The following is a 25,833-nucleotide window of genomic DNA, read 5'->3' on the forward strand; positions in this document are numbered from 1 at the left end:
ATCAATAGGGAGGGGTTGGATTGTCCAATCATTAATCAGGTCATACCCATAGAGGTGAAGGCACAGGGATGTTACAAGTCACACCCAAGAGATTTAAGCAGAATCCTGGTCTTAGCACGTGACACAGACCAAAAAAGTCAATGGCAGTGAATAGACTTTTCCATAACCAGATTCCAAGACCTATAAGAACACCGTATCTCTTCAAAGTGAATAATCATGTCACATCCTGGGCTGATTCTCCAATTCTGAGACTTAGTGTTGACACCAGCATGGGAACGGTGGTGTTTTACGATCGTAAAAACGGTGCAAATCGGCCACCGATCCTCTGTCTGATGGGGAGCCAGCAGGCACGCAGTGTAAGCCCCTGGTTCGAGCTACGGATGCGGCTGGAGAATTACTCGCCACCCCCGGACCACTCCCACCAGTTCTCCCAGCCCCCGCCAAAGCCCCCCTGTCGGTCTATCGGCTCCCCGCCGACTGTGGCGGTGCTGGACTTAGTCCGCAGCCACCACGCCGAGTTCCCAAAAAAAATACCTGACGTGACCGACGGGAACTCGGCCCATCGGGGCGGAGCATCGGGCGGGGGAGGGCCTCAGGTAACAACCTGAGGCTATCGTGATGACTTCAGTACGCTGTTTTGGAGGGAGCGGAACATCGCAAAAGCGGTGCCGCTCCCAATATCGACGACAATGGGGATTCTCGGCCAATTGCCAAACGCAATTTTGATGTCGAAGACTGGAGAATCCCGCTCCCGTTTTTTATGTCCTGTTTGGGACTGAAGTGCAAAGCTTAATTTACCAGATCAAACATCCAATATTGCCCCTATTACTTAATAAACATTTCAATTTTCATTACTGGTTGAAACCTTGTCAACGGGATTTTGCGCTGGCAGCGGACCCACACCAGTGGGTTTCCCGGTGGGGTGGGATGGCCATAATGGTAAATCCCATCGGTAGGTGGCGGGAATGAAGAATCCTGCTGTCAGCAAGGGCACGCCGCCCAGGAAAATGTAGGTGCCAGACCGGAGAATGTCGCCCTGTAGGTTTTCACAGAGTATACAGGAAATACTTCCAAAATTCTATGCAGAAAATCATTTGCGCATTAACTGACAATAGTCAGAACAAATTCCAGTAGTTATAGTCACCCTCTAATCTTCCACAAGTTAGCTTCTAATTTAAGAAGGATATTTGGACATTATGAAAAACTACCAAACCTATCTCTTTTCATTTGATGCTCACTTGTAATGAATTGTAAACTGCTATTGGTAAAGACCATTAAGGATGTGGAAGGAACTGAGGTAATTAATGAGGTATTATGCTCCTGAAGTAGCATTTTAAAAAGCTGTAGGCAGAAAGCGGGTAATTATAGGCCAGTTAGCTTAACTTCGGTAGAAGGGAAGATGCTGGAATCTATCATCAAGGAAGAAATAGCGAGGCATCTGGATGGAAATTGTCCCATTGGGCAGGTGCAGCATGGGTTCATAAAGGGCAGGTCGTGCCTAACTAAATTTTTTGAGGACATTACCAGTGCGGTAGATAACGGGGAGCCAATGGTTCTGGTATATCTGGATTTCCAGAAAGCTTTTTGACAAGCTGCCACACAAAAGATTGCTGCATAAGATAAAGATGCATGGCATTAAGGGTAAAGTAGTAGCATGGATAGAGGATTGGTTAATTAATAGAAAGCAAAGAATGTGGATTAATGGGTGTTTCTCTGGTTGCCAATCAGTAGCTAGTGGTGTCCCTCAGGGGTCAGTGTTGGGCCCACAATTGTTCACAATTTACATAGATGATTTGAAGTTGGGGACCAAGTGTAATGTGTCCAAGCTTGCAGACGACACTAAGATGAGTGGTAAAGCAAAACGTGCAGAGGATACCGGAAGTCTGCAGAGGGATTTGGATAGGTTAAGTGAATGGGCTAGGGTCTGGCAGATGGAATACAATGTTGACAAATGTGAGGTTATCCATTTTGGTAGGAATAACAGCAAACGGGATTATTATTTAAATGATAAAATATTAAAACATGCTGCTGTGCAGAGAGACCTGGGTGTGCTAGTGCATGAGTCGCAAAAAGTTGGTTTGCAGGTACAACAGGTGATTAAGAAGGCAAATGGAGTTTTGTCCTTCATTGCTAGAGGGATGGAGTTTAAGACTAGGGAGGTTATGCTGCAATTATATAAGGTGTTAGTGAGGCCACACCTGGAGTATTGTGTTCAGTTTTGGTCTCCTTTCCTGAGAAAGGACGTACTGGCGCTGGAGGGTGTGCAGAGGAGATTCACTAGGTTAATCCCAGAGCTGAAGGGGTTGGATTACGAGGAGAGGTTGAGTAGACTGGGATTGTATTTGTTGGAATTTAGAAGGATGTGGCGGGAGGGGGAGGGGGGGGGAATCGTATAGAAACATATAAAATTATGAAGGGAATTGATAGGATAGATGCGGGCAGGTTGTTTCCACTGGTGGGTGAAAGCAGAACTAGGGGGCATAGCCTCAAAATAAGGGGAAGTAGATTTAGGACTGAGCTTAGGAGAAACTTCTTCACCCAAAGGGTTGTGAATCTATGGAATTCCTTGCCCAGTGAAGCAGTTGAGGCTTCTTCATTAAATGTTTTTAAGATAAAGGTGGATAGTTTTTTGAAGAATAAAGGGATTAAGGGTTATGGTGTTCGGGCCAGAAAGTGGAGCTGAGTCCACAAAACATCAGCCATGATCTCATTGAACGGTGGAGCAGGCTCGAAGGGCCAGATGGCCTACTCCTGCTCCTAGTTCTTATGTTCTTTTGTTCTTATTATTTATCATAGTTGTTGATAACTGTAAATGTCAGTACCAATAATTGAAAGAACGCTTGACTGCAGCTTTTCTTAATGAAGCGTGGAGTCAATATTTAATGCCTAATTAAGTATTAAGTATTAGATTAACTTGCCTTCTTCTATAAATGTTTTCAGTTTCTTTGACTGGCTGGCAGTAATCTCTTCCTTCCCCAGCTTTTACATCTGGAGCCTATAATGCACTTGAATTCTGAACACATGAATTATTTACCTGCATTTCCAGTACTTAGAACCATGAAATCATATTACAGTAAAGAAGGCTATTTAATTACTAAAAAACAGAGTGACTTAACATATTACATTTAATCACAGTAACTTCTTAAGCGGATGACATGAAACAATTTATTTTTCTATTAGATGAAGCATGACAAATGAAAAAATCTCAGGAATTATTTTCAGAAGGTGTGCTCAGAATAGTTATGTGTGGCGAATCAATCAGAATGTGCATTTCACAACATAGGGCAACTTTTGTAAATGACAGTTGGCAAACGCCCTCTGATCTCACAGCTCGAATAATGAAGATTTATTGAACATTGAGAAATGGGAACATTACTTAGAGGGCTGTGATATGCATGGCTACTTCTGAAGGTAATATCTCCAGTATTCATTCTTATGCATTCAATGACTATTACTTTGAGATGGATCTTCTGTTGTGTTGGGGTTGATTTACAAGTGTAGAAATCTTGGGCGGGTATTGTGTGGGACAATTGCTATGTCAATTTGATGATGTCGGCAGCACGTTGATGGATTTTAACGGTCAGGCCTCATTTGTATTTGAGTGGTGAGTAATAATGCTGCTGATAAGCAGCTTGCCATTTGGATAGGTGGAAAATCCAATGGGCCTGTTGCTTATTTAAACCAGACTGCACCGCTTTAAAGGGAAATTGGCATTTTCAGTTGTAGCCACCTGGGGTGGCCACTGCCCAACACAAAATGGAAGATTGCAAGGAATGCAGGGAAAATGGACATGTTGTAAAGCAAGCAGCTTTCAAAGCGATTGTATATTGGGACAGCTGCAGAAACCAGTTTTGACTGTTGCAGAAACCAGACAGCACTGTGAAAAGAAACCAATTAACATACTAATGAGGCGATACCGGGCGATCCCCAGATACAATGGAAACAAGTTAAACACAGATCGATACATTCAATAGAAGGCCAGACCCTTCGGCGCCAGAGAAGCCCAAAACAATAAGTCCCAAGAACCGCCCCAAAGACCGAGGAACTGCCCAATGATTGGGGGGTTCAAACATATCGATTGGGAAGAGACCCAATCGATTCCAATCAGGTAAAGGAGTCCGCCCAAAGGGGCGCAGATCCCCTGGGACCTACAAAAGAAAGGTCCCACACATGGTTCAGTCTCCTGCTCCAGCCTTCGGACAGCAGCCACCAACAAGTAAGTGCCTCCCAACGACCGCTACCAGAGATAGGCACTCCTGACCCCCTTTTCAACTGATACCAACCTGAAGTCTGCAGACCAGAGCAGAGCAAGAGGCCTTGTTCCCTGACCCAGCAGTTCCTTCGAGATAAGTTAGATAGATAGAACAGTACAGCACAGAACAGGCTCTTCAGCCCTCGATGTTTTGCCGAGCAATGATCACCCTACTCAAACCCACGTATCCACCCTATACCCGTAACCCAACAACCTCCCCCCCTTAACCTTACTTTTTAGGACACTACGGGCAATTTAGCATGGCCAATCCACCTAACCCGCACATCTTTGGACTGTGGGAGGAAACCGGAGCACCTGGAGGAAACCCACGCACACACGGGGAGGACGTGCAGACTCCGCACAGACAGTGATCCAGCCGGGAACCGAACCTGGGACCCTGGAGCTGTGAAGCATTTATGCCAACCGCCATATGGTCTTATGGTCTTATGCTACCGTGCTGCCCTAAGTATTAGTTATTTAGCGGTAGGAGTAAGTTTAATCCTTTTAGTGTGTGCATGGGTAGTTATTATAATTGTATTATAATAAACTCAGTTGTTTGGACTTACTAATTGGTGTATGGTTTTATTGCTTTGAACTTCACCTTGAAGCTTGTGGCGGTGTCTTAACGACACCTGGCGACTCCAGAGCTTAGACAAGAAACAGAGCCAAATTGAGTGTTCAGCACACTCACACAGAAGTCACAACACAGTGGGGGTTTGAGGATGCTGCATTGCTGCTCTCGAGCAGCGATGCTGGAATCGCAGAATGCACTTAGGTGGAGAATCGGTTCCAATGCAGAAATCGTTGTGGGCGCCGATTTCACTCCAAATCGCAATTCTCCGTCGCCTCGACAGCAGCGTTAATGTGTTCCAGAATGCACGTGCAGTAAACACCGTTTGAATATCATTAGCATGCCCGACCTAGTATTTTCTGGGGCCATGTGATTCTCTGCCTCTGATGGGCCGGGTTCCCGATGCCAATGTTTACTTGTGCTTTTAAAAATCGTTAAACCTGCATCATGGCTGATGAGGGAGAGAGAGGGGGTACGGAAAATGTCCAACATCGCCATAGTTTTCTGTCAGTGTGCATCTGGTGGGGGGGCTTTTGCTAGGCCTAGGAGGAGTGGGGGTAGCCAGTAGGTGGGTTGTGGACTCAGGGTGGACGGGCACAGAGTACCATTGCCGTGGTCTGCAAGGCAGTCACGCAGCTGCACATGCCGCTGACTGCCCATCATGAACTTAGGGCCACAGATGGTCTGGATCTCCCCCAGAGCACCCCCCCTCTGTGCCCCTGGCCCCAGCCGACCCATGAGCAGGATGGGTGCCCACGAGTGCAACCAGTGGCAGCTTGTTGGCTGGGATGAGTGTATGTGGGCATTGTAATGCGTGTATGCGGCTGCAGCTTGTCAGCGTCCTGAATGTCAATTGCGTACCCAGTGAATCCTGCACCGCTTCTCATGGAAAAGGATTGTGTTCCCTTAGCGCCTGTTCTAGCCCTTCCACAGTCGCTGAATCGCTCCATATTTTGCGATTATGGAAGTCCACGAATCCTGTCACTTGGTTTCAGGAACGGAGAATCCCACTCATTGTTTGCTTTGAGCTTCACTGGAACATTGTAGGACAGGCGAATGGGCATGGGAGCAGGCTCTTGTGTTGAAATGGCAAGCAACGGGAAGGTCAGAGTCCTGAATGCGCACAGACCGAAGGTGCTCAGCAAAGCGATCATCCAGTCTACGTTTGGTCTCTCCGATATAGAGGAGACCACATTGAATGCAATAGACCAGATTGAAAGAGGTGCAAGTGAAATACTGCTTGACCTGGAATAAGTGTTTTGGGACTGGGATGTTAAGCATGGAAGAGGTAAAAGGGCAGGTGTTACACATTCTGCGATTGCATGGGAAGGTGCCATGGGTGATGGGAGAAGTACTGGGTATGGTGGAGGAGTGGATGAGATTATCTCGGAGGAAACGGTCTCTGCGGAATGCTGACAGAGGGAGTGAAGGGAAGGTGTGTTTTATGGTGGCATCGCCCTGGAGTTGCCGAAAAAGGAGGAGGATTTTGCTTTGCATATGGAGGCTGGTGGGGTGAAATGTGAGAATGAGGCGGATTCCATCCTTGTTCTGGGAGGGAAGGGAGGAGCGAGGGTAGTGGCGTGGGAGATGGACCGCACACTGTTGAGGGCCCTGTCAACAACTGTAGGTGGGAAATATAATAATAATCGTTAATGTCACAAGTCGGCTTACATTAACACAGTAATGAAGTTACTGTGAAAATCCCCTAGTCACCATACTCTGGTGCCTATTCGGGTACGCAGAGGGAGAATTCAGAATGTCCAAATTACCTCACAGCACGGCCAGGATTCTCCGCGACCCGGCTGGGCGGGCCGTATCGGCGCCGAGGAGTGGCGTGAACCACTCCGGCGTTGGGCCACCCGGAAGGTGCGGAATCCTCCCCACCTTCAGGGACTAAGCCGGCGCCGCCGGAGTTGGCGCCGCGCCAACCTGCGCCGAAGGGCCTCCACCAGCCGGTGTGCGTTGGCGCATGACTGGGAGCGCCAGCGTGTACTGACGTCATCCCAGTACATGCGCAAGGAGGTTCTTCTCCGTGCCGGCCATGGTGGAGGGAAAGAGTGCCCCCACGGCACAGGCCCATCCGTGGATTGGTGGGTCCCGATCAGATCCCCCCACACCACATCGAGGACTCCACAGGCCGTCCGCAGAGCCAGGTCCCACCGGTAAGTACTTGGTCTAATCTGCACCAGCGGGACCGGCCAAACACGGGCGGCCACTCGGCCCATCGTTGTCAACGGCCCTGACTGGCGCGGCACAATTCTTACCCCCGCCGAAATGCCAGCACCGGATAATCCGGCAGCTGGTGTCAGAGCGGCGGGGCGGGATTTACGCCATCCCCTGCCAATTCTCCGGCCCGACGGGGGGTCGAAGATTCTTTCCCCACGTCTTTCAGGACTTGTGTGAGGAAACCGGAGCACCTGGAGGAAACCCATGCAGACACAGAGAGAGCATGCAGACTCCACACAGACAGTCAGAAAAGCCGCAATCGAACCTAGGACCCTGGAGCTGTGAAGCAACAGAGCGAACCACTGTGCTACCGTGCCGCTCACGATTGAGGAAGAAGGAACACATTTTCGAAGCACCACTTTGGAAAGTGGCATCATCGGAACAAATCCGACACAGACGAAGGAGCAGAGAGAAAGGGATGGAGTCCTTACAGGGTGTAGGGTGCGAAGACCTGCAGTCCAGAAAGCTGTGGGAGTCAGTGGGCTTGTAATAGATATTAGTAGATAGTCAATTTGGCCTTCCACACCTTTAATTCTCTCTGGGTACTGACATTAGCACTCTTCTCCCTTGTTTACTGTGCCTATGACTCATCTTTCATTCCCTCACTGCACAGTATAAATATCTTACCTTTTCTATGCCTTTTAACTTTGACAAAGTGTCATCTGGAGTCAAAGAGTTCGCTCTTCTCTCTCCCTACCTGCCCTGCTGAGTTTTCCAGCATTTTCTCTTTTGGTCTTAGCTTCTACCTTCTTTGCTTGCAGTTCCAATACAGTAACAGAGGACAGACAATAGAAAAAAATAGGAAGCCAACAATGATAAAGAGCGGATGAAGTTTGATGAAGTTTGTCCTAATAAAAGTAAGGTTAAGGGGGGGGGGGGGGGTTGTTGGGTTACGGGTATAGGGTGGATACGTGAGTTTAAGTAGGGTGATCATGGCTCGGCACAACATTGAGGGCCGAAGGGCCTGTTCTGTGCTGTACTGTTCTATGTTCTATGTTCTAAGTTGGAGAAAAGGGAAAAGTGACTTGGGGACAATAAGTATAATGCTATGAAGGAGCATGATAAGGGGGAGACTATGAAGGTCAGCGAGATGATTTTAGTCAGTGTGTGGGTGATTTACCGAGCATGGTATTCCAGTTCTCACCTTAGCAATCACTGATGAGTAAAATATATTTATTTTTCACTGATAAATCATCAGTAGTACACCTCCAACATAGTGCATTTTAACAGTTTATTTTTCTAAGTTTTGCAGTTCACTGCTTAAATTCGCTCGGAATTTTTTTTAAATAGTTCTTTAAGAATCAAATCCAAGCAATTCTATTTTTTTTACTTCATTTTGGCACCACTTAGTCCAATGAACCAAATGCAGGCATGAGAAACCCATCTCAGTCAAGGACAATTAGTTTACAGCAAGGACATCTTGTGAAGAAAAAAGATAAAAGCTAGCCAATTTTCATTCAACAATACTAGGAAAGCTAATATTTGAAGCAATTTAATATCAATTTCTAAACCAATTTAACAATGAATTGAGCAAATGCACATTCTCTTGAGATGACAGGAGAGCCGACATTTCAACAGAGGCAGATTTAATCATCATTTGCATATCACAGAATGCATTGAAAACCAATTATATATTATAGAAAGTAGAAACATTCTTTGTTAGTTAGTCCTATTGCAAGGCAGAAATCATCCGACTGAATGAGACTCAGTAGTTTTGCTCAAACTGTCATTGATGATTTTCGTTTATTTAGGAAATCTAGTGGACCATTATGTACTGCAGAGAATAACTTCAGACTATGGAATTTAATTCTGCTCTAGAAGAATAGCATGTTTTATTTATTGAAATGCAAAGAAAGGTTGAGTAGATCGAGCTTCCATACAAATTATCACAATACTTTTATTTAGTTGCTTACAGATTATCTGAATGTCTTAATTCCATGCTGAAGAACAAATAAGTCAATTTCAAATGTATCAAAGTACACTACGTTATGCCGTGATTTGTAAACAATGCTATGAAATAGCAAGAGCGTCTGAAAACATTTGTGTATGAATTCCGAACCTTGAATATCTATTGTTGTCTCGATCTTATCCAAAATGTTTTTAGCATCAATTTGGATTGAAACAAATGTTGTCATTTAACAATGGGCATCATTGTCTTCCTTTCTCACTTAACAAAACATGACTTTTAATCAAGTCAATCAGAGGCAGAATTAACCTCAAGAGGTAACTTATTTGTGCTAATGATTTTGCTTGATAACAATTTATACTGCTATCTGCATATATTTATATTTGTGTATTGTTATAGTTATATGCAAGGTTATTTTTATCAAGTGAAATCAAGGGGGCTGGTTTAGCACAGGGCTAAATAGTTGGCTTTTAAAGCAGACCAAGGCAGACCAGCAGCACGGTTCAATTCACATACCAGCCTCCCCTAACAAGCGCCAGAATGTGGCGACTAGGGGCTTTTCACAGTAACTTCATTTGAAGCCTACTTGTGACAATAAGCGATTTTCATTTCAAATCAAGAGAGTAAAGGTATTGCAAAAGAATCAAATAATATAAGGGGTTATTACTAACTGTGTGATAATGAGATACATCATACATTATCACAGAATTGCTACAATGTCACATGATCTTGCTCTCTCCTGTGAACCTCATGGTAAGATGAAGTCACAGTACGATGTTTCTAATTGTTAGTGTTTTCCTTACCTCTACAGTCTCTGTGAACATTCTAGGTTATGACAACAAGACCAGCAATATTATATAATAGCAGCAAGTGAAAGAACAAGTATGGAAACGTCTCTGCTATTGCCGGAAAGCTTCAACCAGGCCACGCATCGTAATCAGGCAGATGTGTGGCTAAGTTGGCACTAAGGACTTTTCAGTTATCATACCACATTGGGCCTCGTAGAGAGCAGGCGAGGAGGCTGTTATATGCAGTGGGAGGCTATGAAGACGATATCCGAGACACGTAAGGGATCAATTAATAAAAAGCTATGTCAAGCATCCAAGAAAAATTGGATGGGATTTAATTAAACAAATAGAAATCTTTGCAAAAACAACAACCAGAAATCTACCAACAACACCATAGGGCGACACGGTGGCACGGTTGTTAGCACTTCTGCCTCACAGTGCCAGGGACCCAGGTTCAATTCAGCCTTGGGTCACTGACTGTGTGGAGTTTATATGTTCTCCCCGTGTGTGCGTGGGTTTCCTCGGGGTGCTCCAGTTTCCTCTCACAGTCCAAAGACGTGCAGGTTAGGTGGATCGGCCACGCTAGGTGGATCGGCCATGCCAGGTGGATCGGCCATGCTAGGTGGATCGGCCATGCTAGGTGGATCGGCCATGCTAGGTGGATCGGCCACGCTAGGTGGATCGGCCATGCTAGGTTGATCGGCCACGCTAGGTGGATCGGCCACGCTAGGTGGATCGGCCACGCTAGGTGGATCGGCCACGCTAGGTGGATCGGCCACGCTAGGTGGATCGGCCATGCTAGGTGGATCGGCCATGCTAGGTGGATCGGCCAAGCTAGGTGGATCGGCCATGCTAGGTGGATCGGCCATGCTAGGTGGATCGGCCATGCTAGGTGGATCGGCCATGCTAGGTGGATCGGCCAAGCTAGGTGGATCGGCCATGCTAGGTGGATCGGCCATGCTAGGTGGATCGGCCATGCTAGGTGGATCGGCCAAGCTAGGTGGATCAGCCATGCTAGGTGGATCGGCCATGCTAGGTGGATCGGCCATGCTAGGTGGATCGGTCATGCTAGGTGGATCGGCCATGATAAATTGCCCCTTAGAGTCCCTGAGGTGGGGTTATTGGGTTCCGGGGATAGGGTGGGTTGTGAAGCTAGGTTGCTCTTTCAGAGGGTCGGTGCAGACTAGGTGGGCCAAATGGCCTCATTCTGCACTGTAGCGATTCTATAAACAACTCAGTGGCTAAATGAAATCAGAGATGCCCAGATATCTGATGAAGAATCTGCTCAGGTCAGAGATTACTGCAGCAAAGGATGGCCATTACACATGCCTCATAATCCCATTCTCAGACAGGGAGAGGATATCTCAGTGTAGTTGATTTATTACTCAATATATAACGAGAAAGTGGTAATTCCAAGAGTTTTAAGACTTGTGTTGGTCGTTCTGGGTGAGTGTGCTTAACACTCAATTTGGCTCTGTTTCTTTACTTAGCTCTGGAGTCGCCAGGTATCGTTAAGATACCGCCACAAGTTCAAGGTGAAGTTCAAAGCAATAAAACCATACACCAATTAGTAAGTTCAAACAACTGAGTTTATTATAATACAATTATAACAACTACCCATGCACACGCTAAAAGAATTAAGCTATTCCTACCGCTAAATAAACTAATACTTATCTCGAAGGAACTACCGGGTCAGGGAACAAGGCCTCTTGCTCTGCTCTGGTCCGCAGACTTCAGGTTGGTATAAGTTAAAAGGGGTCAGGAGTGTCTATCTCTGGTAGTGATCGTTGTGAGACACTTACTTGCTGGCGGCTGCTGTCCGAACCTCTCTCTCTCTCCTTCAGGGTCTTCTTGGCAAAAGCTGGTCGGGGTGCTGGTCCACGGAGGAATGCTGGTCAAAGAGAGAGGAGGGGTGGACGAGAAGACTGAACCATGTGTGGGACCTGTCTTTTATAGGTCCCAGGGATCCGCTCCCCTTTGGGCGGACTCCCTTACCTGCTTGGAATCGATTGGGTCTCTTCCCAATCGATATGTTTGAATCCCCCCCAATACTGAGGCTGTTCCTTAGCTACCGGGGGGGCTTTCAGGCTCTTTGTTTTCGAACCTTGCTGGTGCCTGAGTGTCTGGTATTCTTTACAATGTTGCAGTTACTTCCCCATTTGTGTCCATTGTCTCTGGAATCGTTCCATTAACATGTACACTATCCCGGAGATTGCCTCATTAGTATGCGGAATGTTCGTTTCGGTGCTGTCTGCTTTCTTAGCAGACAGAATCCACACCTGCTAGGTGCAGCCTGCTGGCGCTGCAAACATTGTCCATTTTATCCTATAGGCTTTGCGTTCCTCCATTTTGTATTCAGGGAATGGCCAACTTCGGTGGCTACACTTGATATATTGCAACGGCTGTACCAAGGACGTCCAGGCATTGCAGTATTAGGGTATTCAGGGCTGAAAAGGGTTAATGTGTGTGACTGGGAAAATAGTACTACTCACATGGTGATATGAGAGAAAGTTACATGAGTTACTCAAGTAGGAGAATGCTCATGGCTCAGACTGAGTAATACCTCTAATCTTGTAAATCCGGAAATTTCTATGTTAATCCAATAAACAGTTATTGCTCTGACATACCTATGGCTTTGCAATGACTCCTTAGCAGGTCAAAGCCAACATACAACAAAGAGGGAGCAGTGAAGGATGCCAAAATCTCTTTTTAAAAAACCCTTTCAAAAGGTTTGCAAGTCCAACTTGAAAAAAGGTGCCAAAACTGAAGACTTCCGTAAGGCAGTTTAAAATCGGCAAAATAGCTCCATAAAAGACTTGAATGCTGAGAGGCAGAGATGAAGACAATTGTTCAATTTACTAAAGGCTTCACCATGACATGTGGTGGTCCATAAAAAATCCCAACTCCGCAGCAGAGTCAAAGAACCTGGAGACGATTGAGAAAGCATGAGTAACCTTGAAAAAGGCTTAAAAACAGAAAACAGGCAGCATGGAGAGAAATTCCATCTTTTCCTCAATTAATTTTTACTGGATGTGGGCTTTGCTGGCTAGACCAGCATTTGGTGCCCGTCCCTAATTGCCCTTGAGAACGTGGTGGTGAGTTGCCTCCTTGAACCGCTGCAGTCCATGTGGTGTAAATACACCCACTATGCTATCAGTGAAGGAGTTTCAGGATTTTGATCCTGTTACAGTGAAGGAATGGCAATAAATTTCCAAGTCATAGAGATGAGTGACTTGGAGGGGAACTTTCAGGTGGTGGTGTTCCCATGTATCTGCTGTTCTTATCTTTCTAGATGATAGTAGTCATGGGTTCAGAAGGTGCTGCCTAAGGGGACTTGGTGAGTCCCTGCAGTGCCTCTTGTCGATGGTATACACAACTGCCACTGTCCATCGGTCATTGATGGAGTGACTGTTTTGTGGATGGGGTGCCAATCAAGTGGGTTGCATTGTCCTGGATGTTGTAAAGCTTCTTGAGTATTGTTGGAGCTGCCCTCCTCCAGGCAAGAGGGAGTATTCCATCACACTCCTGACTTGTGCCCTGTATGTAGTGGACAGGCTTTAGGGAGTCAGGAGATGCGTTACTCGCTGTAGAATTCCTAGCCTCTGACCTGCTCTTAGAGCCAGAGTATTTATATGGTGAGTCCAGTTCAGTTTCTGGTCAATGGTAAACCCCAGGATGTTGATAGTGGGGGATTCCGTAATAGCAATGTCACTGAATGGCAAGGAGTGATGGTTTGATTTTCTCTTCTTATAGATGGTCATTATTTGGCACTTTTGTGCCATGAATGCTATTTGCCACTTGTCAGCCCAAGCCTGGATATTGTCCAGATCATGTTGCATTTTCACATGGACTGCTTCAGCATCTGAGGAATCATTGTGCCATTATCAGCAAACGTCCCTTCATCTGACCTTGTGTTGAAAGGAAGGTCAGTGATGAAGTAGCTGAAGATGGTTGGGCCTAGGACACTACTCCAAGAAGTTTCTGCAGGATGTCCTGGGACTGAGATGATTGACCTCCAACAACCACAACCATCTTCCTTTGTGCCAGGTATGACTCCAAAGAGTTTTACCCCTGGTTCCCATTGACTCCAGTTTTGCTAGGGTTCCTTGATGGTATACTCGATTAAATGCTGCCTTAATGTCAAGGGCAGTCACTCTCGCCTCATCTTTGGAGCCCAGCTCTTTTGTCCATTTTGAACCAAGGCTGAAATGAGGTCCTATATAATTATAGCAATACATCCCTGCTCCTGCACTTGAATACTCCCGTTATGAAGGCCAATATACCACCTGTTGCAGCTGCATGTTTACCTTCAACCACTGGTATGTGAGGACACCCAGATTTCATTGCACACTCCCCTCTCCTGATTTATGGCCATTCAGATAATAGTCTGCCTTCCTGTTTTTGTTGTCAAAATGGATAGCCTCACATGTATCCAAATTATACTGCATTTGCCCACTCAATCTCCCTGAAGGATCTCTGCATCCTCCCACCCAGTTTTGTGTCATCTGCCAATTTGGAGATATTACATTTTGTTCCCGCATCTACATAATGTACATATACTGTGAATAGCTGGGGTCCCAGCACCAATCTCACTCGTCATTGCCTGTGATTTGGACAAAGATCCATTTATTCCTACTCTTTGTTTCCCGTGAACCAGTTTTCTATCCACGACCACGAATCACATGCACTTTAATTTTACACGCTGATCTCTTATGTGGGACCTAGCTCAAGCTTTCTGGGAGTCCAAATAAACCACATCCACTGGTTCCCCTCCATCACCTCTACTAGCTACATCCTCAAAGACGTCCAGTGGATTTGTCACGCATGATTTCCACTTCATAAATTCATGCTGACTCTGTCCGATCCTGCCACTGTTTTCCAAATGCTCTGCTATAAAATCTTGGATAATGGATCTAGAATTTTCCCCACTGCAGACCTCAGACTCACTGGTCTATGATTCCCTATTTTTTCTCAACCTCCCTTTTTAAATAGTGGGGTTACATTAGCTATCCTCCAACCTGTAAGAATTGTTCCAGATTCTATAGAATCTAGAAAGTTTAAAAAAAATAAATTTAGTGCACTCAATTCATTTTTTCTAATTAAGGGGCAATTTAACATGGCTAATCCACCTACCTGCACATCTTGGGTTGTGGGGATGAAATCCACGTAAACACGGAGAGAACGTGCAAATGACAGTGACCCAGAGCCAGGATTGAACCTGGGACCTCGACGTTGTGAGGCAGCAATGCTAACCACTGCGCCACCATGCTGCCCCAAATCTAGAAAGTTGACCACTAATGCATCCATCCACTATTTCTGGGGCCACTTCTTTAGTACTCTGGGGTGTAGATTATCAGGCCCTGGGGGATTTATTGCCCTTAAATTCTATCAATTTCCCAACACCATTTCTCTACTAATACTGATCTCTTTTAGTTCCTCCCTCTGTGTTCCCCAACATTTCTGGTATATTATTTGTGTCCTCCTTTGTGAAGACAGAACCACAGTATGTATTTGGTTGGTCAGCCATTTCTTTGTTCCCCAATATAAAAACTCCTGTTTCTGACTATAAGGGGTCTACTTTTGTCTTTACAATCTTTTTTTCTCTTCACATTCCTATAGAAATTTTTACAGTCAGCTTTTTATGTTCTCTGCAAGACTACTCTATTATCCCCTTCTTAATCAACTCTTGGTCCTCCTATGCTGAATTCTAAGCTTCTCCTAATCCTCAGGTCTGTTGTTTTTCTTGGCAAATTTGTATGCTTCTTCCTTGTGTCTAATGCTATCTCTAATTTTCCTTGCAAGCCATAGTTTGGCCACCTTTGCCATTTTACTTTTGCGCCAGAGAGGTATAAACAATTATTCACCCATGCACTCCTTTAATGTTTGCCATCATCCACCATCATCCCTTTAAGCAACATTTTCCAATACATCATTGCCAACTGGCACCTCATATCACTGTAGTTTCCTTTATTTAGATTCAGGACCCTAGGCTGAGTACCAACAATATCAATCTTCAGCTTGATGAAAAACCCTCTCATAATATGGATGCTCATCGCCAAGGAGCCTTGAACAACTAGATTTCCAATCATTCATAGATCATAGAACCCCTAGTGTAGAGGAAGTCCATTTGGCCCATTGAGTCTGCACCAGCCCTCTGAAGGAGCACCCATCCAGCCACAGGCCCATGCCCTATCCCTGTATCATTAGTGCAGGAAACTAAGTGGGCCTCGGCGGGGCGTTCCTACCAAGGTCCCTGAATTAAGCAGACTCTCCATGATCCAGGCCTTCATTATGAACCAGCGAAAGCATACTAGAGGTTTGTGATCCGAGGTGTCCCAATTGACCCAGCAGCAGAAGTAGAATACGACTGGATCCCTGCAAAATTAAAAACAGGGACTGGATTCTCCGATTTTGAGACTAAGTGACGTTTTACGACAGAAAAAAATGGCGCAACAGCTGCACTGATTCAGCTACTTTAAATGGGCTCACACCATCACCACGTGGAACACAACCAATTCCATGCAAAACGATGACGGATTCGCCGGGCCTGTGATTGGCGCACATGAGGCTCACTCGCCACAGCCGCACTTAAATGAACCATCCCCCCCCACACACACCGTCCCATTCAACAAGATGGCTGGAAAGAAAGCAGCGCCACGGTTCAGGGACTCTGAGCTGGACATCCTCATGGATGCCGTGGAGGAGAGGCGGATGACCCCGTACACCTGGCCCGAAAAGAAGGCCACCAGGCGCTGCCGTTCGCTTTGCCTGGGCGCAGGTGGCCGAGGCGGTTAGCGCCATGGGCTAGTCATGCGGACTGGCATGCAGTGCAGGAAGAAACTCCATGACCACCTCAGGGTGGCCAGGGTGAGTAGGCAATGCTGTGCCCCTGGCACTAACCCACACCCCCCCAACCCCATGACCTAGAATCTCCAGCCGAACCCCCATCCTGCCTTATATGCCAGAACCAATGCCAGCTGCCATGGTTGGGTGCGTTGGCCACTGAGGCCACCATCTACCCAACACCTGGGCTGAATGCATCAGACCGTCTAAGAGTTGTGCTGTTTGTAATTCCCTCCTCCCCCCGCAACCCCCCCCCCCCCCCCCCCCCACCCAGGAGAAGGCCACACACAATCGTTGAGAGTGGGAGAAGACTGGAGGGGGACCACCAGAACGGCGGCCCCTCACCATGCATTAGCAGGGTTTGGCAGGGCAGTATGGCAGGGGGGTGGGTACCGAAGCAATAGGTCAGAAGGTGAAAGGATTGAGGGAGAACTAGGGAATAGGGCCAGTATGGCTCTGAGGAAGTGCAGACAGGAAGTGTCTGGTGGCCTGATATGTTTTAATGAAAGAAGTATTACGGGTAAGGCAGATGAACTTAGAGCTTGGATTAGTACTTGGAACTATGATGTTGTTGCCATTACAGAGACCTGGTTGAGGGAAGGACAGGATTGGCAGCTAAACGTTCCAGGTTTTAGATGTTTCAGGCGGGATAGAGGGTGATGTAAAAGGGGTGGTGGAGTTGCGCTACTGGTTGGGGAGAATGTCACAGCTGTACTACAGGAGGACACCTCAGAGGGCAGCGAGGCTATATGGGTAGAGATCAGGAATAAGAAGGGTGCAGTCACAATGTTGGGGGTTTACTACAGGCCTCCCAACAGCCAGCGGGAGATAGAGGAGCTAATAGGTAGACAGATTTTGGAAACAAGTAAAAATAACAGGGTTGTTGTGATGGGAGACTTCAACTTCCCCAATATTGACTGGGACTCACTTAGTGCTAGGGGCTTGGACGGGGCAGAGTTTGTCAGGAGCATCCAGGAGGGCTTCTTAAAACAATATGTAGACAGTCCAACTAGGGAAGGGGCTGTACTGGACCTGGTATTGTAGAAAGGCCCTGCCAGGTGGTAGAAGTCTCAGGAGGGAAGCATTTTGGGAACCGTGACCACAATTCAGTAAGTTTTAAAGTGCTGGTGGACAAGGATAAGAGTGGTCCTAGGGTGAATGTGCTAAATTGGGGGAAGGCTAATTATAACAATATTAGGCGGGAACTGAAGAACCTAGATTGGGGGAGGATGTTTGAGGGCAGCACGGTAGCATTGTGGATAGCACAATTGCTTCACAACTCCAGGGTCCCAGGTTCGATTCCGGCTTGGGTCACTGTCTGTGCGGAGTCTGCACATCCTCCCCGTGTGTGCGTGGGTTTCCTCTGGGTGCTCCGGTTTCCTCCCACAGTCCAAAGATGTGCAGATTAGGTGGATTGGCCATGATAAATTGCCCTTAGTGTCCAAAATTGCCCTTAGTGTTGGGTGGGGTTACTGGGTTATGGGAATAGGGTGGAGGTGAACACCTTGTGTAGGGTGCTCTATCCAAGAGCCAGTGCAGACACGATGGGCCGAATGGCCTCCTTCGGCACTGTAAATTCTATGATAATCTATGATAAATCAACATCTGACGTGGGAGGCTTTCAAATGTCAGTTGAAAGGAATTCAGGACCGGCATGTTCCTGTGCGGAAGAAGGATAAATACGGCAAATTTCGGGAACCTTGGATAACGAGAGATATTGTAGGCCTCGTCAAAAAGAAAAAAGAGGCATTTGTCAAGGCTAGGAGGCTGCGAACAGACGAAGCCTGTGTGGAATATAAGGAAAGTAGGAAGGAACTTAAGCAAGGAGTCAGGAGGGCTAGAATAGGTCACAAAAAGTAATTGGTCAATAGGGTTAAGAAAACTCCAAGGCTTTTTACATAAAAAGCAAGACAGTAGCCAGGGAAAGGGTTGGTCCACTGAAGGATAGGCAAGGGAATCTATGTGTGGAGCCAGAGGAAATGGGCAAGGTACTAAATGAATACTTTGCATCAGTATTCACCAAAGAGAAGGAATTGATGGATGTTGAGTCTGGAGAAGGGTGTGTAGATAGCCTGGGTGACATTGAGATTGAAAAATAAGAGGTGTTGGGTGTCTTGAAAAATATGAAGGTAGCTAGTCCCCAGGGCCGGATGGGATCTACCCCAGAATACTGAAGGAGGCTAGAGAGGAAATTGCTGAGGCCTTGACACAAATCTTTGGATCCTCACTGTCTTCAGGTGATGTCCCGGAGGACTGGAGAATAGCCAATGTTGTTCCTTTGTTTAAGAAGGGTAGCAACGATAATCCAGGGAACTACAGGCCGGTGAGCCTTACATCAGTGGTAGGGAAATTACTGGAGAGAATTCTTCGAGACATGATCTACTCCCATTTGGAAGCAAATGAACGTATTAGTGAGAGGCAGCATGGTTTTGTGAATGGGAGGTTGTGTCTCACTAACTTGATAGAGTTTTTTGAAGAGGTCACAAAGATGATTGATGCAGGTAGGGCAGTGGATGTTGTCTATATGGACTTCAGTCAGGCCTTTGACAAGGTCCCTCATGGCAGACTGGTACAAAAGGTGAAGTCACATGGGATCAGGGGTGAGCTGGCAAGGTGGATACAGAACTGGCTAGGTCATAGAAGACAGAGAGTAGCAATGGAAGGGTGCTTTTCGAATTGGAGGGCTGTGACTAGTGGTGTTCCGCAGGGATCAGTGCTAGGACCTTTGCTGTTCATAATATATATCAATGATTTGGAGGAAAATGTAACTGGTCTGATTAGTAAGTTTGCAGATGACACAAAGGTTAGTGGAATTGCGGATAGCGATGAGGACTGTCAGAGGATACAGCAGGATTTAGGTCGTTTGGAGACTTTGGCGGAGAGATGGTAGATGGAGTTTAATCCGGACAAATGTGAGGTAATGCATTTTGGAAGGTCTAATGCAGGTAGGGAATATACAGTGAATGGTAGAACCCTCAAGAGTATTGAAAGTCAGAGAGATCTAGGTGTGCAGGTCCACAGGTACTGAAAGGGGCAACACAGGTGGAGAAGGTAGTCAAGAAGGCATTCGGCATGCTTGCCTTCATTGGCCGGGGCATTGAGTACAAGAATTGGCAAGTCCTGTTGTAGCTGTATAGAACCTTAGTTAGGCCACACTTGGAGTATAATGTTCAATTCTGGTCGCCACACTACCAGAAGGATGTGAAGGCTTTAAGAGGGTGCAGAAGAGATTTGCCAAGATGTTGCCTAGTATGGAGGGCATTAGCTATGAGGAGTGGTTGAATAAACTCGGTTTGTTCTCATTGGAACGACGGAGGTTGAGGGGCAACCTGATAGAGGTCTACAAAATTATGAGGGGCATAGACAGAGTGGATAGTCAGAGGCTTTTCCCCAGGTTAGAGGGGTCAATTACTAGGGGGCATAGGTTTAAGGTGTGAGGGGCAAGGTTTAGAGGAGATGTACGAGGCAAGTTTTTTACACAGAGGGTAGTGGGTGCCTGGAACTCGCTGCCAGTGGAGGTGGTGGAAGCAGGGACGATAGTGACGTTTAAGGGGCATCTTGACAAATACATGAATAGGATGGGAATAGAGGGATATAGACCCAAGAAGTGCAGAATATTTTAGTTTAGACGGGCAGCATGTTGGCACGGGCTTGGAGGGCCGAAGGGCCTGTTCCTGTGTTGTACTTTTTTTTTGTTCTTTGTTCTTTGTTCAGAGGGCGGTGGACTTGGTTGGCTGTCTAGAGTAAAGGTAGGTCGCCGAGCCGGAGTTTGGCAGCGGGCGATCAAGTAGGACCCTGCTTAGTTGAGAATCTCCATAACAAATGTGTGCCGCCCAAAACACCCTGCCCCCTCACCCATCCTCCAACACCCTCACACCACACGCCCCCACCCCCCTCAACCCACACCCCCCTCACCCCTCACCTCCCTCACACTCCCCACCCCCCCCAACCAAGCCCCCCACCCCCAACGCCCCCCCGGCCCAATGTCTAACCATACATGTCGCCTTGTCTTACAGGACCTGCTGGAGATGTGGCCGGTTGGTCCATCCGAAGTCCCCCGCCCCCAGTCAGTGCCAGAGCCGGTACCTCCCAGACAGTCGAGCACTGACGGGAAGAGCAGCCCGAACACCAGCCCTCCGCCCGAGACTCAGGGGCTCAGAGCTTGGTTTGGAGGAGGACACGGATGTTCCGTCACAGCTGTCTCCTACACCCTCCACCATCACAGAGACTATCACTTTGATTGGGCACACAAGTGAAGAGGCTGCTGGGACACTATCTGGTGCACACAAAACATCACATCGGTACAGCAAGTGGAGATAGGAGCAGCCGAGGGGCTGATGGTCGGAGAACAGACCAGCCCGAGGAACCAGCTGTTGTCGAGACGGGTCCCGGGCTTCTGAAACATTCAGTCCCAGCCACAGTGCAGATACAGGCAGAGAGCCAGGGACTACAAGAGGGGGTGATGGCGGATATTCAGCACCTGCTGGTGTAGGTGGAGGAGTCCATCCGCGTGAAAGAGCAGGGAGTGGTGCCATTCTTGCATGCCACCCAGGCCGACACCGCACGGGTGGTGTCTGCATTGGTGGCATTGGGACGCAACGGTTTTGGCTATGGATCAGCGTGTCCAACGCCTGGGGCATTTGTGCAGGCTGTGGCCGGGGCCCAGGACCAGGCTGCCCTCTCACAGTCAGCCACCTGCCAGAGCCACCTGAACATTGCTCTGCCGCTGCTCAGCATAGCCCATTCACAGCTAGGAACATCGGCGGCATTGCCAAGGCGCTGGCCAGAGTGGTGCAGACACTAGGAGGGGTGGCCCAGTCCGATAGGGAGGTGGCCCAGATCCAGAGGGGGTGGCACAAACACACAGGCTGGTTGCACAGTCGCAGCGTGATGTGGTCCACTCCCTGTGCTCCATGGCCATGAGCATGCAGACCCTGGTCAAGGCCAGAGCGGGCCTCCAGGACTGGCAGTGCCAGGTGGCGGGGGGATCTCAGGGGATAGCTCCGCTCGCACCCCCATCCCATGGAGTACCCCGGGTCCATCGGGCACCCTGACGGAGGAGGAGGTGATGGGGTGAATGCCGGTGATTCCCGCAATGGAGGTGCTGGAACAGCGCAGCAGCTTGGACTCCTCCCCTCCTGACCCTGGTGCATCTGGTGGGCAGCGGGCCGACCAGGGCGGCACCATGGCACCTGGGACACCCGAGCAGCGGCCAGGCCCATCTAGGCCGGATCACCCCAGTTGTCATGTGCCAATGGGGACCCAGGTCACAGGGCAGGAATTACAGCAGGCCATCTCCAGTGCTGCTGTACCATCTGAGGAACTAACTAGATGTAGTGTCAGGCCCATAAGGTCAAGAGGTTAGACACTAGTTAAGTTGGCATGGGTGCAGGGAACAGTTTAGTTATCGGGGCTAGGGCACAAATCTGTATATATGTTGTCACATTAAACACCTGTGCACAATGTTACAACCTGTCTCGGTGCTCTGTCAGATAGGTGTGAGTGGTGGGCTGGTCTGGGCTGGCCAGGGAAGGAAGGGAGGAATTGGTGGATGTTGGGAAGGGGAATGGGTGAGTCCCTGTGAGTCCCCACCCTCCCTGACCGTCCTCACCACCACCAGCCCAGGGATCCGATGGGACCGTGTGATGGAATGGCCAGCTCGTATTCAGGGATCGCCCAATTGGACGGTAGAAAGTGCTACCGTCGTCAGGAGTCAGATGATGTCAAACAATGTGGATCACCAGAGCTCGGTACAGAGTGGGTTGTCATCATCCTTCATCCCATGGAGCAGACCCACTGTTACTGCCACCTACAGTACATGGATTGCAGCAGTTCAGGAAGGCAGCTCATCACCATAATCTCAAGGGTAATTAGGGATGGACATTAAATGATGGCCTAGCCAGCAAAGCCTTCATTCCGTGAAAATGATTTTAAAGAACAGTGTCAATCCCTCTGGCTATATTATCCCCGACTACCATTACATTCCTTTTTTGCTCCACTCACTTGAATCACTGCCTGTACCTTGGTGCTATACCGTTAGCTCATCCACCCTGTAGCCCCACGCTCCTCCAAACAAGCTGAAAACACCTCAGACCTGTTATACTGTCTCCTGTGCTCCAGCCTTCTGGCTCCCCTTACCTGCCTCACTCACAATCACACTCCCATGTCCCTGACCACTGATCAAATCTGAAGACCCTGTAAACACATCTGTGCTGGTGGAAGTTGCAAGGGAATGATATGCATCTTCTGAGGGATCAGTATACTCCTCCTCAGAGGTGGACTGCAGAGTCCCTTTTGAGGTCATAGCCTTCCCCTCTTAATTTTGAAAGCCTGCATTGAAGACTAGAAACAATAATAGCTCAGGCCTTCATATTCCCTCTTCCCATCCATGCCTTTCCTTTCTGCCCTGCAGTAGACACCAAGTTAGAGGCCTCCTCACTCTCTTCACGCTGCATTCGGAACTCACTGTGGTTGGGTTTCTCGGACAAGAAATAAACCCACCACTATATATTTAAAAGACTCATCCTTATTGCTATTTTTTTTTTTTTAATTTACTGAACCAAGAAAATTAACATGGCTGCTGTAAGTCTACTGATCACAGGGTTGACCCTCTGTCTGGGATCTACTCTCAGGAGTTTCAAGAACAAAATATTTTTTTTCTCAGTTTGCGGAATGTTATGCCTTGTTATGCCGAGAGAGCTATGAACAGAGCCACTTCACAACAGGGACTGTTCAGACTAATTTCAAGGAGAACTGTGAGAATACCATTACATTTGATAAGCCAATATTGCTGATGGGGTTTGATGCACCATCGATTGCACGTGAGGCGAGTGATTTACCAAAGTCAGGCTTTAATTAACTAGAACACAGCCTGGCGATCGTCTACAGTGGAAAGGGACGATCGTCAGGCTTCTGAGCATTTATACCTCGTTGATAGAGGCGTGGTTAACTCAGCCTCTCGGCCAATCGGTCGAGAGGCACATGACCGACCAGGGCCAATGGTAAGCCGACGTTCTGGCCCAATGGCAGACGAGTATGCAGATCATATCATCACAGGGTTTTGAGGTCTGCTGAGACAATGGCTTCTCACATGCCAGACTTCCCAATATAGATGGCACCCTCGCAAGAACTAATAACTGAAACATTATCAGTCCTGAAACCATGGCAGCCTGGTAGCACAAGTGGACAGCACTGTGGCTTCACAGTACCAGGGTCCCAGGTTTGATTCCCCGCTGGGTCACTGTCTGTGCGGAGTCTGAACGTTCTCCCTGTGTCTGCGTGGGTTTCTTCCGGGTGCTCTGGTTTCCTCCCACAGTCCAAAGATGTGCAGGTTAGGTGGATTGGCCATGCTAAATTGCCCTTAGTGACCAAAAAATGTTAGGAGGGGTTATTGGGTTATGGGGCTAGGGTGGAAGTGAGGGCTTAAGTGGGCTGGTGCAGACTCAATGGGCCAAATGGCATCATTCTGCACTGTATGTTCTATGTTCATGCCTATTCCAGACACGAATGAAATGAAAAAATGAAAATCGCTTATTGTCACAAGTAGGCTTCAAATGAAGTTACTGTGAAAAGCCCCTAGCCGCCACATTCCGGCGCCTGTTCGGGGAGGCTGGTACGGGAATTGAACCATGCTGCTGGCCTGCCTTGGTCTGCTTTAAAAGCCAGCGATTTAGCCCAGTGTGCTCAACCAGCCCCTCACCTTGACATCCCTTCTGAAATTATTGTGGAGAAGTAAGGTTACATGACCTAAGATACTGGCCTTTCGGACAGTTTAATATTACATTTTTGTCCTTCACAGCCAGACTGCTATTTTAACATCAACTGGGCAGATCCAGCAGCTTGGCTAGGTAAGCAATCCCAACTTTACCAAGCTGACCAATGCTTGCCAAGTGGTCTGAACACAGAAAAGCCCTCCATGCAGCAGCATCATTTATTTCAAGGATTCTTGTATTGTTTAACCAGCCAGAAACACATCAGAACTGAACCCCATCACAAACGAAACACCCTCTGGGCACTGATGTTGGACTCTGGAACTCATGTGAACAAATATTCATTTGTTTGCTTTGTTCGTATGGTTAAACTCCTTGTCTTTATTTCATCTCCCCCCCCCCCCCCCCCCCCCCCCCCTGCTGTGGGGAGTGGGAAGTGGTGAACAATGCTTTTTCTGGCTGTGAATGTGTGAAATAAGCTAACCTTTTGAGATAATCCGAACTCAACATTGCTGTGGATTCTTAGTAAAATTGGGTCACACAAACCAAGGGATTGGGAAAACACGTCACTGCCTATTCTCTTAAAAACTAATTCTGAACACCTTCAGCTTACTGATTAGTGGTAAGAGGAAATCAGTTTGAACTATTCCACTCTTGTTCAGAACACTATCTGTTATAGACCAGCCTTCTTGCTCTTCAGCCAGGTCAAGAGCCTCCTCCATCAGATGTCCAGCACACCTCCACTCACCATTGTTGTTGTGCAAGCAGAAGGGGAAAGTGAATCTCCATATATGTCTATCAAGAAATGAAGAACATATTGAAAGATTGAACAAAGTTTTTCAGCGCATGCATAAGTATGGTCTTAAGTTAAATCAATCCAAGTGTAGTTTTGGCACTTCAACGCTCAAGTTCCTGGGAGAAAATATTCAAACATGGTGTGCGACCCAACACTGAAAAGATTGCAGCCATTCAGGGCATGAAAGTCCCTGAGGACAAAAAAAAGCAGTACTGCGATTTCCAGGTGTTGTCAACGTCTAAGGCAAATTCATATCTAACGTGTCAACCAGAACAACAGCTCTTAGAAACTTGATCAAGAAATCAACCTCTTTCGAGTGGACAAGTGATCATCAAAAAGAGTGGCTTGATTTAAAAGCACAATTAATGGCTGCACCTATATTAGCATTTTTTGATCCAAACAGGGAGATGAAAATTTCGACAAGTCAAGATGGAGTAGGAGCAGCATTGTTGCAAAAAAGACGACAGCTCGTCGTAGGTTCCTGTTGCATTTGCATCTAGAGCGATGACACCAACAGAATGTTGATATGCTCAAATTGAAAAAGAATGTCTCGGACTATTAACAGGCATATTGAAGTTCCATGGCTATGTCTACGGACTCCTCACGTTCACTGTAGAAATGGATCACAGACCATTGGTGCATATAATTTAGAAGGATCTCAACGACATGACTCCACAACTCCAAAGAATTGTGATGAAGTACGACTTCGACCTCACCTATACACCAGGAAAAGATCTGATAA

Source organism: Scyliorhinus canicula, chromosome 14 (assembly GCF_902713615.1).
Source record: "Scyliorhinus canicula chromosome 14, sScyCan1.1, whole genome shotgun sequence".
Classification (NCBI taxonomy): Eukaryota; Metazoa; Chordata; class Chondrichthyes; order Carcharhiniformes; family Scyliorhinidae; genus Scyliorhinus; species Scyliorhinus canicula.